The sequence below is a fragment of the Camelus ferus genome, chromosome 6 (genome assembly GCF_009834535.1).
Source record: "Camelus ferus isolate YT-003-E chromosome 6, BCGSAC_Cfer_1.0, whole genome shotgun sequence".
In the NCBI taxonomy this organism is placed as follows: Eukaryota; Metazoa; Chordata; class Mammalia; order Artiodactyla; family Camelidae; genus Camelus; species Camelus ferus.
The window spans coordinates 9,858,991-9,874,749 of record NC_045701.1 but is presented as its reverse complement, the minus strand read 5'-3'; the positions used below and the strand labels follow the sequence as shown (position 1 = coordinate 9,874,749).

Genomic DNA, 15,759 nt, shown 5'->3' with positions numbered 1-15,759 from the left:
CGTGTGAGAGTTTTGCACATAGCACTGAGACACCAGCCCCGACCCCCATGCTGAGGGGCAGGCAGTGCATGCCCGTTTTGCAGTAGAAGTAACTGAGACAGAGCAGCTGGGTGGTGAGCACAGGGTCTTATTACGATCAAAGGAGAGTCTGTCTCTCACCCAAATCTTGCTCTTTCAACAGCACCGCTTACACGTGAGCAATGCGCCCAAGTATATGAAACAACTTTCACTCACCCCTTCAACGCCGCTGGGAGTTCCTGAGGTCGAGAGTGAGGATGTTTCACTCAAGGTGGGTCCAAGTCCCAGGCAGGGTCTGACAGCCACGCTCAGGCTTTTTTCAAAATGAGCCAACAGCGCTACCTTCCAAGCACCTCCTAAGATAAAAGAGAATGTCCTGTGGGTCTTGGCAGTAGTGACAAGAGGTTAATGGCACATTTGGCTTCAACATTCCTGCTGTGAGTTGCAGGTCTGCCTGTATATCTATGTAAGTTTGAACAAATTTCTCATCTGTAAAGTTGGAACAATACCTACCTTATAGGACAACATATTAAATCAGATCATGTCTAAAAAGTGCTTCTTAAGCATAAGCCCTGGCAGTGACTATTAACTCTCTCTTTGTATTCTTCGGACATTTCCAAAGGGAGTGTAATGTCAGGGGATTGTTTGGAAAAACTCAGTGCAAGGTGGACTTAAACATTAGGAAGGTTAACTCTGAAGGGTTCTATACATCACACCAATAGGCCTATGCATGTATCTTTTGGAAGTTTTGGGACCCCTGCAGGCCATCTCTAGGTTTTTTCAGTTTGTACCTCATAGTACCTAACAGAATAGTAAGGTGCTACTAGTAACTGAATGGTTAAGAGTTTGCAGTACTAATAACGCACTTTACTGGAAGTGCAAGCCATACACTGTCCCCTTCTCCCCAGCCCAGCATCACAGTTTATTAGAAGTCCCAGTTCTTTAGTGCCTTACGACACTGCCAACATGACGATCTGGCTGTGTAGCCAAGGGGCTATCCTTTGAGTGTGAAATAATTTCTTCACTGTTTCTGTTTGCACTAGATCCTCACCCAGCAGAAGCCAATAACCCAAGTCCAGGAGGATCCTTGCAGATGTTGACTTCCCTAATGCCTCCAGCCAGTTCTGGTCTCCGCGGCTCTTCCCACCAGAGCTGCGCCTGGGCTGTCCGTGGACTAACGAGGGACCTCCCTCTTGCCCATCAGTTCCGGGACATCTGGGATGTCACTAGAGAGCCAGTGAATTAAAAGCATGCCTCGGATGCAAATGTGTCCAGTCAGTTGTTCTGCATTTGAAGGAGTAAACAAAGTAGGTTTGGTTGTTTTTGTTGTTTGGTAAAATCAAGTTTTCAATCTTATGCGCTCTCATCTTTTCATCCCCTCTCCCTTGACATACATCCTTTGTTTTTAGAGGGTAGCATGTCCAAAGGGAAGTTATACTACGTAGAGTGCTTTTGATGAACAAAAATGTTACTGTCATACTGGCTTAACAATTAGGAAATTTGCTGCTTAGTAGGACCTGAGGTTCAGAAGTGGGGTGGGATCCAGGGTTAACGTAGCAGCTCGGTCACCAAGGAGCCCAGTTCTCTGGGCCTCTTAGCACCGCCATCCTCTGTGTCCCCTTCACCTCACACCGGCTCCCCTCCAACAGACGAGGCAATGCTCAGAGGAAGAGAAAGATAATGTCTCTCTTGTGTCCATATTTGTATATCTTAGCAGCTGACAGACTTCCCCTCGTATGTTATTGGCCAGAGTTGGCTTCCACGCCTATTCCCAAACAAATCCCCAGCAAAGGCCAACGGGGTGACCATCACTGGCCCCAGCGAATAGAGAGAACATACTTGGGGATGGAATGGGTATTGAGTCAGCAAGTCACAGGCACTATTTGAAACCTGCAGTTTCAGGTTGGTGCCCACTTCAGTGCCATGAATGCAGCTGGCTCTTAGTACACGGTTGACAGTAATGGCATCTGAGATTTAGATTTTTACTACTCAACCTCCTGCTGCTGCTTTGAGGCTCCCCAACACCACAGTCTGGCTCAGCACAAGCACAGACCAATTTTGAGGATTCCATACTGTAAACTCGTGACACCTATCAATGCTACAGCACAAAGGAGGGAAGTCGAGAATGGCCCAAAGCCCTGCCCTGCGGTTTGGCAGGTCTCCCCAGGCTCTTGTCCACATCCCTTCCTGAAAGTCAGAGCAGATGATTAGCGAAGAGCTGGCTTTCTCCATCCAGCTCATGCAGAGAGGGGATTCCTAAGCTGCATTCCTCTGGGCAGGCCTTTCTGCTTTCTGTGGCACCGAGTGCCCACAGGTTAGCTGTGAGTATCGAATGAGGCCGAGACAGTATCGCCGTGGTCACTGGAATCGTAAAATCAAGTTATCCCGTCATTCCCCTCTTCCTTCGAGGGGGAAAGAGTTTGGAACACACGGCCCATCAAGACCTTTCCTGTTTCTGATGTCTCTATCACAGACTTGGCTCCAAAGGTTAAATGTTTTGGATTACAAAATGTACATTATATGGGGGTCTTCCTATAAATCAACAAGGCAGGTATGTTAAACACAGAAAAATATCTACAGCTGTTCTCTTACTCATCCTGCTTGTTATTTAACCCAGCCTGGGCCCTAAGGAACATTTTTAGTTGTACTGTCAACAGTTTCAAAACAAAGAAGAAACTGCAACTGGCAAATGAGGAACCCAGCTGGCCCTCTGTTTAGGCTCCCACTGCATATACTTTAATCCTGACACCTGCAAGCTATTTAATCAGGATTTACAATTGAACATGAAGGATGAGGGGTCCGCGGGGCTATGTTCTTTGTGTTTGGATTGCAAATGATGGAGAAAAACTTTGTTATCGGATGTTGTAGTTATTTGAAGTTGGGTGCCCTCTAACCCACGGGGAACTCAGCATCATTTATCACTCCCCAGAAAAGGCTCAGTTCAGGCAGACGCTGCCCCTCACAGCCCAACATTCTATTTTTTGCTTCTCCCATATTCTAGAGTAAACAAACTTGGAATTTATGAACAATGAGAAAAATAATTTCCAGAGAGCATATGGCAAGAGTAAGTTCTAAGTGAAATAATAAAAGCCCAGTATGGATTTAGACACAAGGCAAAAGGTAGATTAGAGCATTTGCTTGCAATCTGGCCAAGGCCTGCGGTACACAGAGGGTTCTCTGCTTACAAAATGTACCGACTTTCGTGGAAAAGGGCAGAGTCTTGAGCCAGAGGGAAAGTATGGCCATCTTGCCTCCCACACCAGATGTTAAGTGAGAGCTACTTGGAAATGCAAACATCTCCCATGTAAGTGAAGAAAATGCACTCATTCTGGACTTAGAAAAATTGCTTTGGGAATAGCTCTTTAGAACGGAAACTTTCCATCAGTTGAGGGACTTCTGTAATAAAGTGACTGAAAGGAGCCCAGAAAAATGGCTGTGATCACTATACACTGAGTCCGCCCTGGACTGAGTGATTTGGAAGGGACGAAGAAGCAGAAGACAGGGGCCCTGCCCTCATCGAGCTGCCAGTCTACTTCAGGGAAGAAGAAGATCCCAGTTGAGACAATAAGAAAACAGGACAGGACAGCGTGCAATACACAGTTTCAGAGGCAGCACTATCACTGTCCCCTGGAGCAGCCAAAGAACGTTTTCCGAAGAACTTAGAGCTTGAGTTGAAGACACAAGAGGTCGAGACAACGGCTCTCAATGTATTTTAGTACAAACAGCCCCAAATGATAGTCCCTGGATATTTACATGGAAAACCTATTAATTGAGAAATCCTGAACAAAAAGTTGCTATGAATTCAATACCACTGAGAACTGTGTGTGTATTTTTTGCTACAGCAGTATCTACAGGCATTTGAAAAACAGTACAAATAGATGTGCTATATTCTCCCAGTCCATGTACAAGGTATGGCTTCCACATGGCTTCCTATCTGTTCCTTGTAACAGCGCTGCTGTTTCACCCCAGGCATCTGTCTGAAGTCTCCAGGCTAGTAAACACTGGCTTAGAGTAATAGGTTTGAGTGCTTGTGAGACTGCCCTCAGAGCAAGTGCCTCATAAATTGGGCAGGTGGTCCTGTTGATACTTCGGGAGCAGTGGCCAAAGAGCACTGGCGCTTGGTTGTGGCTTTAATGGCAACTTTCCTTCAACATCTCTACCAGCAGGTCAGCACCTTGAGTGATTCCTTTCTCATCTCCCTGTTGCAAGATGCTCAGGTTAGTGAGTGGCATAAGTTTACAGGAATCTAGAGTCGAGGCTGGGAATAATGGACCACATCACCGACTGCCTTCCACTGAACCTGGACCAGCTTACACGGAAAATTCCACCAACATGAAGAACCCATGTCTTTTAAAGACCACCAGAGAACTAGGTTTAAAGGTATCTCTCAGATACTCCTAGTCCAATGAATAAAGAAGACACTGTTTTTTTTCTTAATGCTCAAGTAACATAGGCTTGCTTTTTTTGGTAAACATTCAAAATATAGGAAAACACAGACAAAAACTCAGCCAGTATTCTGTTGTGATCATTTTGGCATGCATCTTTCTGGTTTTTTTTTTAATGCATGCATGCATACATGTGAATAAATACTTTTTACAAAACTAGAATCATTCTGTACACATCATTTTATAATCTGATTATTTTCATTTAGTATATTGAGTTTAGTTCCCTTGTCCATACATGTTTTCTAAATCCCAGTTTTTAATGACTGCATATTTGATCACATGGCTTTTCCATCCATTTTTTAGTCAACCTTTTTGTTACACATTTAGGTTGTTCCCAGCTCTTCTAAACCTTAGACAGTGTAGTGATGAACATATTTTTTAAAATCTTTATACTTATTGCTAAGAAAATGCAATTTCGATCTGATCAAAATATCTTGAAGTCTATGGTCTAGTCCCAGATTTTACCACCTCATTTTGGCTTGCTACCAGTTTTGTATTCTGTTTGGGATCTCGGCATTTAGCCGTTGGCCAAAGTCCACAGAATACGAGGCGATGAGGTGGATTCTTCCCAGATGAGTTGAAAGAGTCAGAAGAACAAGCCTCATCCTCATCCTCCTCTTCTGGGAGGCTGAAGAGACAGGGCACCGCCCAACATGTAAGCGGTAGGTGGGGGAGGAATTCGGATGTTGAAACTCCCTGCTTGGACAGCGAGAATGCTCAGGGTGGGACTCAGTACTTCAGCTCTTGCTTGGAGAAGGAAGTGTGGGCTGGGTCACCACTGAAGGGTCCATTCCTACCCAGGGGCAGTGGGATTGGAGCCTCCAAAAGTGACGGTGCTTTTCTTACTTCCTTGTCTTTCTTCTATGGTTTTACTCACTGCAGAGCTGACATTTTAGGGTTGGCTGAATAGTAGTGGGGGCTACTGCAATGGGGTTTTGCAAGAGGGAGAAAGATAGGGAGAAAGAAGGGGCCAACTCGGAATACACCAAGGAAGAGTGGGGATTTAGAGCCAAGGAGCAGGGTTGAGGGTCGGTGGATGAAAAATTACTGAGATGTAGGGTAGTTCTTTGCTCAAATGACCTTCCAAGACTTTTGCTAAAGGCAGACCAGCGTGGTAAGATACCCCGGTGGGGGCTGATGAATTTGGACAGTTATCAAAGATGATCAGAACAAGAGTGGGGCATTTATACTAAATGAATATAGCAAGCTTCTTGCTAAAACTGGAATAAGCTGGCCAAGGACAGAGCCCAAGGTCGGAGCCTAGTCAGAGGAGCCAAGTTTGGTCAAGAAGAGTGTCTCTGTCAGCATCTGTCTCCTGAATTGTCAAACCTCTTATCCTGTGAAGTTTTTCAGTTGAGTTTTTCCCTCAGGGAAACAAGCGTGAAGTTCAACTTTTAGGGAGAGATTTCCATGTGATGCTTTTCAGTCCCCATTTCTTTCTATTTCCCTGCCGTGCTCTCTCCACTCCTCATCCCATCACTTCTTCCCGTCCTTCCACCTCCCCTTCCTGTGCCCTCTGACCTGCACCCCCAGCCCCTCACACCCATTTCCCTTCCCTTACACACTTGAGGGCAGACGTTGTGGAGGCACACGCTCACTCTGTCACAGCGCCGCTTCTCTCTCTGGCACCTCTGGTGGATGGAAGCCTCAGCACCTGATTAGGTCATGGATCTCAAAGCAGCTTCCACCCCTGTGCAGTCTTCCCTCTTCAGCTTACATATCCAACCCGTTCACTGAGTCTCTGCCTCCCACTTAGAATAGTTTTATTCTCACTACATTATAGGATCAGATGTAGTAAGACCATTTGTGTATGAAAGGGCACTTTGAGGGTAAAAGGAGGTACTGCTATTAATTACACTAGGACAACAGCATAAGTTGAGACTGTGTCCAGTAAACCCGGATACACGATTACTTTAACTTAATTTTGCCCTTACTTGCGTTCCCAATCTCTGCAAGTTTTCTGTCAGAATCAAGAATAGATTATAATCCTTAGAATTTGGAATTTTGATCAATTAGTTAAAGAGGCTGGGCAAAATCAGGCTAGCATTGTGCTGTCAAACAAACAACATAATACAGAGACTTGTAGGAGAAAAATCTGGGAACCATGATTATATAGTGATTTAAGCAGATGGTCAAAGGACTTTCAGCCTTCAATGCTTTATTATTATTTAAGTTTACTAATTTTTTTTCTACTTACAGTCCAGATTTTTTTTTTTCTCTTTGGTTGGTCTGTTGCCCAAATATATATGATCTTATAATAATTTCCTTCAACTACAATCATGATTGAGGTATATTTATGGAAACTGGCCATTGATGGACAGAAATTATTTAGAACCATTCAAAATAAATGGGACTATGGTAACCCTGCCTTGAGACAAATAATATTAAAGAAACAACTATTTTCAAGATAATATTAGCTTCTTACATCTTGCTTTCAAAAAAATGCCTTCCACTCTTCAAGCATCTTCTAAAATATTTGTTTTACTCTTCTTTAGCTTGATATTTGCATGCTGAGAACTGTTTCAAAATATTCATCTAGCCCATAATTAGGCAGTCTAAATACATCAAAAACTGTAGAAAAAAGGAAAAATTACCCCCCCAAAGTGTACCAGACCAACAGTTTGTCAACCAAAAAAAAAAAAAAAGAGGAACCCCTATGTTGTAACATTCTTTCAGAGAAAAGAAAATATGAAACATTTGAAAATTCATTAAAAATTCAACACAATTCTAATATAAAAATTTGACAAAGATAACATTAAAAAATCTATAGCCCAATCTCTCATGTTAATAAACATGCGAAAATCCTACCTAGTAGTATTAAAATAATATACAGAGTTTATGTTACCCAAGAACTCATGGGTGGTTTGCAAAGGGGAAATCCAGGAATGTAAATTAAACAGTAATAGGTCAAACAAACGTCACATTATTATCTCAATACATTATCAAAAGGCCTAAGACTCAATATCTTCCCTTACTTAAACCTTACAATAAACTCAGCATAGAATGATATGGAATACAACCTCAAAATAACAGAGACACACAGGCACCCCTCTTCCAAATCAACAGCCTTTCGACATCATTCTTAACAACGAGACACCAGAGACAATCTCTTTAAAGGAGGAAATAGATAATACTGTGACCACTTTCTATATAACATATTGCAAAAGTTCTAGACATACTCTAAAAGCGTTCAAGTAGAAAAAGCAGGTATTGTTATTTGCAAATGATACAATTATTTATTTAGATAAGGGGCTGGCGAACTATGGCCCAAGGGCCAAATCTAACCAGTGGATTGCTTTTGTCAATAAAACTATATTGGAACATAAGCATGCCCTTTCATTTACATACTGTCTAATGACAACAGCAGAGTTGAATAGTTGTGACAGAGACCATATGGCTCACAAAGTCTAGAAAATTCACTGTCTGAACCTTTACAGAAAAAGCTTGAGTACCCCCCCCAAATCAATTAATATGCTGAAGATAGCTGTGTAATCAATAAGTTCCATAATATAGAAGAAAAAAATCCCAGAAAAATAACATATTTAAACAGAATAGGCAGACTCTATATGAAGAAAATCACTCAATTTTAGTGAAGACTAGAAAAGAGAATGTAAACAAGTAGAGAAAATAGTATGTTTTTGAATTGGAAGACTGAATAGCATGAATCATAATCCTTCCCACATTAATTTTATAACTTTAATGCAATTTCAATAAGATATAATTAGGGCGTGGGGTGGCAAAATGATTCTTAATGTTCAAGAGTGGTAAAAAAAATTTGGCTTTTGGATATATGGACTCTCAAATATATTATGCCAGACATCGTAGAGGTTCATTTCTCATCCCCACAAAGCATTTGAGGTGGACCAGCAGCTACCTTCCAGAAAGAGAGAGGTTCAGAGGCCCAGGTTCCTTCCACCTCACCACAGGCCTCCGAGCTTGTTTCAGGGACCCTCTCAATCCAAGGTAGCTGAGACAGGAAAAGAGTTCGCAGGTCCGCTTATGTGAGGTTTTATTTTTATAGTCCATTCTGGAAGTGACATATGGCACTTCCCTCACCCTCCATCAGTCATATGACAACAACTAACTCCAAGGGAATCTGGGAAATGGAGTCTAGTTGTCTGTCCTGAAGTAATCAAAAAAAGAGTTGGGTGAACAGTTTGCAAAGTTCATCATAGCACCAGATGGGGAAATCCAGAAACAGACCACAGCATATGTCAGAATTTATAATGTGATAAATGTGGCATTTCAAATCAGTGAGGAAATTACACTCAATTAACAGAGCTGGGACAATTATTGCTTATATCTTTACCTCACACTGCACAATAAATTCCAGATGTACTACATTTAAGTAGAGACAAAAAATGAAACCCTTAAAAAACCAAGGTAAATATAGTTTAATATTTTGGTGGGAAAGGCCTTTCTAAGCATAAAAAGGAAGAAATCATAACGGAAAATCGATAGTTTGAGTATTTAGACATTAGCAAGTTCTGTATGTTGAAATTAGAACAAATTAGAAAGGAAGATGGCAAAAGAAAATATTTCTGCTGGACAGCCGAAAAGTTCATATGCTTAAAGTTCCTAATACCAATGAGAGAAAGATGCATTCTTCAACTGAAAAATAGGAACTGAGATTAAGATGTAGATGGCCAGGAAACGTAAAAGATAAACCTCGGTAACCGTCAGGATGGCTTAGGAGTGGTATAAACTTACGAAGCCTCTCTGAGCCCCAGTTTCTCCACCTATGAAGTTAGAATAATCATAAAAAACTCTCCTTGGGGTTCTGTTTCCTTAAACAAGGTAATCCCTGTAAAGCATGCAGTAAACACTTACAGTCGATGGCTTACATTTGTTAAGTGCTCGTGTTATATTTAAGTGAAAAAGGAAAGATTCAGAATGTATACTCAGTTTGATGTCATTAAACATACATACACAGAAGAAACACACCAGGATTTTAGCAGCCACTGTCTCCTGGTTGTGGCCTTAGGATTAAGTGTTATTTTCTCCTTCACAGTTTTGCATTTTGTAAAATTTCCACAAGAAGCGTGTATTGTTATTTCTATAAATAAAAAAAATAAGTGCTCATTTTTGAGTTAATTATTGAGTGACCCCCAAATGGTTTCTTGAGTTTGTCTGGGACTGATTAGTTTCTGAAACCAGAATCCATTTTCAAAGCCACTATCTAGAGCCCTGAGCAAGGGGGTGGGGTGGGGGGGACGGGATGGAAATCACCAAATAAACTTTGCTTCAGTTTCAGCCTAACAACAGCACCTCTTTTTGGCTTGTCCAAATGAAGTGTGAAATCAGTCCCCAGGAAGGATTCAGAATGTAACAGACTGCAGGTCAGAGAGGGCAGAACAACAGCACGAAGGGCACGGTGGGGCCTCTAGGACCACCGGTGTGGGCGCCTCCTCCCCTCCGTCCTGGTGCTCCTCCCGGCCCTGTGTCCAGGTTTTTCCCCCTCAGCAATTCCCTTCCTTGTCTTTCCTCCTCCTTTGTGGGTCTCCCTTGCCCACTGAGCCTGTTTCTTGGGAAAGTTACTTAACTCGAGTCTCAGTCTCCTCATCTGCAAAATGAGGTGAATAACACCTTCCTAGTGGGAGTCTTTTGCATAGAAAGCACTGAGTACAGTGCCTGACACAGAGCAGGTGTTCAATAAATGGACATTGTCGTCATTCTCCAAATGGACATAGGGCTCATTCTTAAAATATCACCACATAGTATCACATACTCACTTTTTCTACCTTGTTTCTGGAGTGGGGAGTGGAGGAGGGGCCCTGGGGCTTGGGAGAAGCCCACCTTTGCCCACACCTGGACAAGTCATTTCTAAATAGATTCAAGTCAACAAGTTTTCATTGCACATTATTATAGCTTGTCCTTGAGATCAACAGCTTAGCAGCCTGTCATTAAGAAGTCTACTCGCAGTAGATTCCTGTTGTTCTAAAAATGTTCTCCTGGCTTTTCACTGCCCAGGAAGTGACGGATGCTCTGGGGAGCAGGCGGCCTCCAGTGGGCCATGCATCCCTCTGCTTCTCCAGGTCGGCCCCGGGGTGGCTGGAAAGATGGGGTGAGGGCAGCCTGGCCCAGTTCCTAGCTGTCTGTCACGGGCGGTGGTCTGCCCACGCATGGAGTTTCCTTAGCAGACCCACGTGGCTCCCCACTGCTTCATCCTCCGACCTGGACTCTGCCAGCAATAAAGGTGATTTCTTGGTTTCTAGTGGCCCTGTGCTTTATTTTCAGCTTATTTCAGAACTTGAGTAGGGAAGACCTTCTCTATGATCCCAACAGATCTGATGTTAAAAAATCAGCTGGGCTCATCAGATGCTTTCTCTGACACAGAGACTAAGCTTGGCAGTACTTTTAGTTAAATACCCAGCAGAAAACTCTCCTACACGTATGGAAGGGGACCTTGATGAGCATTTTTATGGCAGGGTTGAAAAATTGGAAACTGCCTACATTTTTAACCAATAGGGGATGAATAAATGACATGTATCTTTATTTACTTTTATTCTATTTACTGGATGGAATACATGCAGTGATTAAAAAAGATCAACTATATTTCAATATGAATATACATCAAATTCATGTTGGAAAAAAAGGGAAGTCATCCCAGGTGGTAATATTTATATAAATGAAAACACACACACACACACACACACACACACACACAAAGAATACTATGTATTATTTGTGGATATGTGTGTGAGAGAGAACTAAAGAATTTACATCAAAATGGATGGTGAGTGAGGTAACTGGTTCAGCAGAGAGAGAGAAGGAAATAGGATTTAGTTGGTCCAAAAGGATTTTGTCTGCACTCTTTCACTTTCCAAAGGGAATTTAAGCACATGTTGAATAATTTTGACAAGACATACCCACAGGGAGAAAGCTAGGTAGCCAATACGATAGCACGCCGAAAGGTGTTAACCCTGTGTGGGGAAATCAGTGTGCTGGATTAGTCATTGTACTTTTCTGCAAATAAACCTTTTCCAAAACAGACAGGATCAAATAAGGTGAGGGATGCTCTGGCAGGAATCTTCCAGAGCTAGGAAGCACAGAGGCTGGGCAGTGACAGCTGGGAGACTGTCCTGTGGTGGGAGCAGAAGCCGGGCCAGATGGAGGCCATGTTCAAACTGGTCAGAAGAGACCTGGGGCTGAATGAGCTGAGGAAGCCAGTGCAGAGGGAGGACCACAGCAGAGGGACTGGGACCAGAGGAAGGACATCTTGCCCACAGGAGAGGGGAGGTCGTGGTCAAGCCTGGAGGGCTCTCCATTCCTGACCTCCTTAGTTCCATTTCAGTCCATATTTTTAAAATAAACCACTTTTGTCTGGTGGTGGCCTAAGTGCAACGAACAAGCTGTGCTTAGCTGCTGCTCCATGCTCCAAGTTCTCTTAAAAGAAAAACTCAAGACCCCACATTTACTCATGTCTCCCAGTATTTCTGTGTCCTCAGCCTTTCTGACCCTGAGAAGGATGAACTGATGTGACCACAAATGCTACAGCATCGATGGGCTCTCCTTCTTTCTGGACTTTTTTTTTGGTCACCATACCAAAGGCATTATTATTGAGTATATTTTTAAAGATAAACATTTAATCAATTAAACAATTTAAAACAGTTTTAGATTTACAGGAAAAATCGCAAAGATAGACCAAAGAGTTCCTGTACATCCCCCGCCCACGTTTCCCTTTTATTAACCTCTTATGTATGAAGGGTGCTTTTGTTATAGTCAAAGAGCCAACACTGATGCATCATTATGAACCAAAGTCCATCGTTTATTCAGATTCCTTTAGACTTGAATGTTATTTTTTGTTGCAGGATCCCATGTTATAATTACTTGTCGTGATACCCGCTCTTGGCTGTGGCAGTTTCTCATTTTCATCGTCTTTGTTGACCTTGACAGTTGAGAGGAGTACCGGTCAGGTATTTTTTAAGAAGCCGACTGGGATTTGTCTGATGTTCTTCATTATTAGCCTGGGGTTAGATGTTCCTGAGAAGAAGACCACAGAGTGATCGTGCCCTCTCATCCCACTCTGTCAGCATGGCTTGTCACGGTTGATGTGGGCCTTGAGTACCCGTAGGTGGCAGGTCACATTTACAAAGTTGTTCTAGGTCCTGTCTTGACCCCAGGAGGTGACTACAATGGAGGGCAGGAGTGACCTCAAGTGCAGAGCACACCAGGCAGGTTGCAGAAAGGCCTGGCTCGGGGTATGGCTCGGTGTATGCCCCGGTTTTGCCTGGCTCAGTCTATACCCCGGTTTCGCAAGTCTCCTCAGACAGGAGCGAAGGCGTGTGTACTCCTTGAGCTCCCAGCTCTGCTCACCAGGGGCTCCAAGCAAGGAGAGGGACACTTCCTCAGATTAGTGACAGTTCCTGGAGCACAGAGGAAACCACTAGTGGAAACCAGATTCTCCTTTCCCAAGCAGTGGGGAGGGGTATCTCAAGAGCATTAGTCTTTACGTTAATAAATATTTAAAGAAAAGAGCAAACTTAATTTCCTCTAGCTGATAAGGCTCAAGGAAGTATCTGGGCTCTCATTACTTCACGGCAATCCTTCAGTGCATCCTAGCCGACTCCCCACCACAGACCCTGCAGCTGCTGTTCCGAAGTCCTTCTAGCTTTTCACCCACCCTCTGTAGGCTGTGACACTCAGGTCCGGTGCTCTCCTTCCTGCAGTTGTCTCCTCCTCTGATTCCTGCAATACTGTGCTCTCCTGGCTCTCCACTACTTCTGTGACTTCTTTCTCATAACCCCTCACCCTCTGCCCTTCCCGCCCACATCGCCTGGCCTTTCTCTCCTACACTCGCTTCTCATCCTTGGGTCCCTGTTTCTGTGAATGGCAGCATCCTCTAGAACACAAAGGAGGAAACCTCAGCACCATCTTCAACTTCGTTCTCCCTTTATGAGATCTTTAGATTAGAAGCAGCCAAGTCAAGTAACTTCTGCTTCCCAAGATGTCACTACGCACCTATGACCCTTGCTCTAGCTCAGGCCCTCACCCTTTCTTGTTTGAAATCCTGCCTGGACTTACTGTTGACTGTCACCTCTGAATTGGTCCTACCTCTAACCCCATTCCAATCTAACCTTTTCTTTATGTTTTTGGGTTTTTTTTATTGAGGGGTAGTCAGTTTACAATGTTGTGTCAATTTCTGTGTACAGCATAATGTTATAGCCTTACACACACACACACACACACACACACACACACATATATATTCCTTTTCATATTCTTTTTTTTATAGGTCACTACAAGATATTGAATATAATTCCCTGTGCTACACAGAAGAAACTTACTGCTTATTTTATATATAGTAGTTAGTATCTGCAAATCTCAAACTCCCAATTTATCCCTCCCCACCCCCTTTCCCCCTGGTAACCATAAGTTTGTTTTCTATGTCTCTGAGTGTTTTGTAAATAAGTTCATTTGTGCCTTTTTTAAAGATTCACATATAAGTGATATTATATGGTTATTTTTCTTTCTCTTTTCTGGCTTACTTCACCTAGTATAACAATCTCCAGATCCACCCACATTGCTGCACATGGCATTATTTTATTCTTTTTTATGGCTGAGTAGTAGTCCATTGTATAAATATACCAGTCATCTGTCAATGGACATTTAGGTTGTTTCTATGTCTTGGCTATTGTAAACAGTGTTATGAACACTGTGGTGCATGCATCTTTTCAAATTAAGAGTTTCCTCTGGATATATGCCTAGGAGTAGGATTGCTGGATCATATGGTAAGTCTATTTTTAGTTTTTTGAGGAATCTTCATACCATTTTTCATAATGGTTGCACCAAACTACATTCCCACTAACAGTGTAGGAGGGTTCCCTTTTCTCCACACTCTCTCCAGCATTTATCATTTGTGGACTTTTTAATAATGGTCATTCTGACGGGCATGAGGTGATACCTCATTTCTTTATATTGTTCTGATTGTGATACATTGCTGCTTAGAAAATCCAGTTGCCTTCTGTTGCCTCTGGAATAAAGCACAAACTTCTAAGGAAGAATTCAAGGCCTTCCTCAAATGTCACAACCAAACTTCCCGGCCTTACCTCCCAACACAGGACCACTGCTTGTACTTGGGCCACTTCTTGTCCTCCCCTGCCTAGCTGCCCCTGCTTCCACATGGACTTTCCCCTGCCCATCATTCACTTCTTCATGAGGAAATCTTACCAAGTCTTCTTTGTATAAATGTCACTTTTCCTGTGAAGTCTTCCCTGATCCCTCACCTTTGTGCTCTATTTCAGTGAGGATATCACCATGCTCTGCTGTATTAACAAATAAACCCTGAAACTCAGGGGCTTAACCCAGTTATTCTCACATCACGGTCTGATGTGGACCAAGCAGTTCTCCTTGGTAGCTCTCTTCCAAGAGCGACTCAGGGATCCCAGCTGATTCCATCCACCAACTCTGCCATCTCAGAACTGTTAGCTTCCAATGGTGAGGAGGAGAAAAAGAAGGTCTGGAGAATGCATACCCACTCTTAACTGTCTCAAAATGGAAACAACCCATCACTTCCCCTCACTTTCCCCTTGGAGAGAGCTCAATCATAAAGTTTCCAACGACCTACAGGGGAGGCTGGAAAACGTAGGGAAGCAAGTGAACATTTGGTCAACGCCGCTCCGCCATCGGCATCTCCAGCAAGGGTGACCGCCCAGTTTTCCTGGCACTGTCTGGGTTTTAGCACTGACAAGTCTTGCATCCTAGGAAAACCCTCAGTCCTGGGCAAGCCGAGAAGGCTGGTCACCCTTTCACCAGCCTTTGGCTTGTACCTCTGTGCAACCGTGTCATACTTGTCTGTTTCCACTTTGTCTAGATCTAGATTACAGACTTCCTGAGAGCAGGGACTGGATCACATAGATCTTTTTCGTGCCCTCAAGGTCAAGAACATTGTTTGTACTGAGTAGACCATCATAAATTTGTATAGAGGTTTAAAATGTCTTTCTGGTTTTTGATTACGTGAGTAATATATATTCAGTGTTAAAAACAGATGAGAAAAAAAGGGAGAACACAATTGTTTAAATTACCATAATTACTAGCCCTCCTTAGAAATCTCTGCTTAACTTCTGGAGTGCACGTGCGTGCACACACACACACACACACACACACACACAAAGTCACCCAAGCACATTTGCATGTGCACACATGTTCACTTGTGTATGTGTATAAAATAACTTTAAAAAACTGGGTCATATTTCACAGGCTGTTCTGTAATTTTTTTCTTATTAAACAATATATCTCATAAATGTCTGTGGAATTACATTGAAAATGGTGTAATTAAGTGATTCGCATTTTTTGG

The 15,759-nt window shown here is 42.9% G+C and overlaps 1 long non-coding RNA gene across 1 annotated transcript in view; it reads right to left on the bottom strand.

Moving 5' to 3' along the window:
* Window positions 1–240: 240 nt before the first annotated feature.
* LOC116664091 overlaps window positions 241–15,759 on the bottom strand; it is a 125,951-nt gene continuing 110,432 nt past the window's right edge. The window contains exon 3 of the long non-coding RNA XR_004320427.1: window positions 241–374. This is a non-coding gene — a long non-coding RNA (uncharacterized LOC116664091). The remainder of the gene's footprint in view (window positions 375–15,759) is intronic.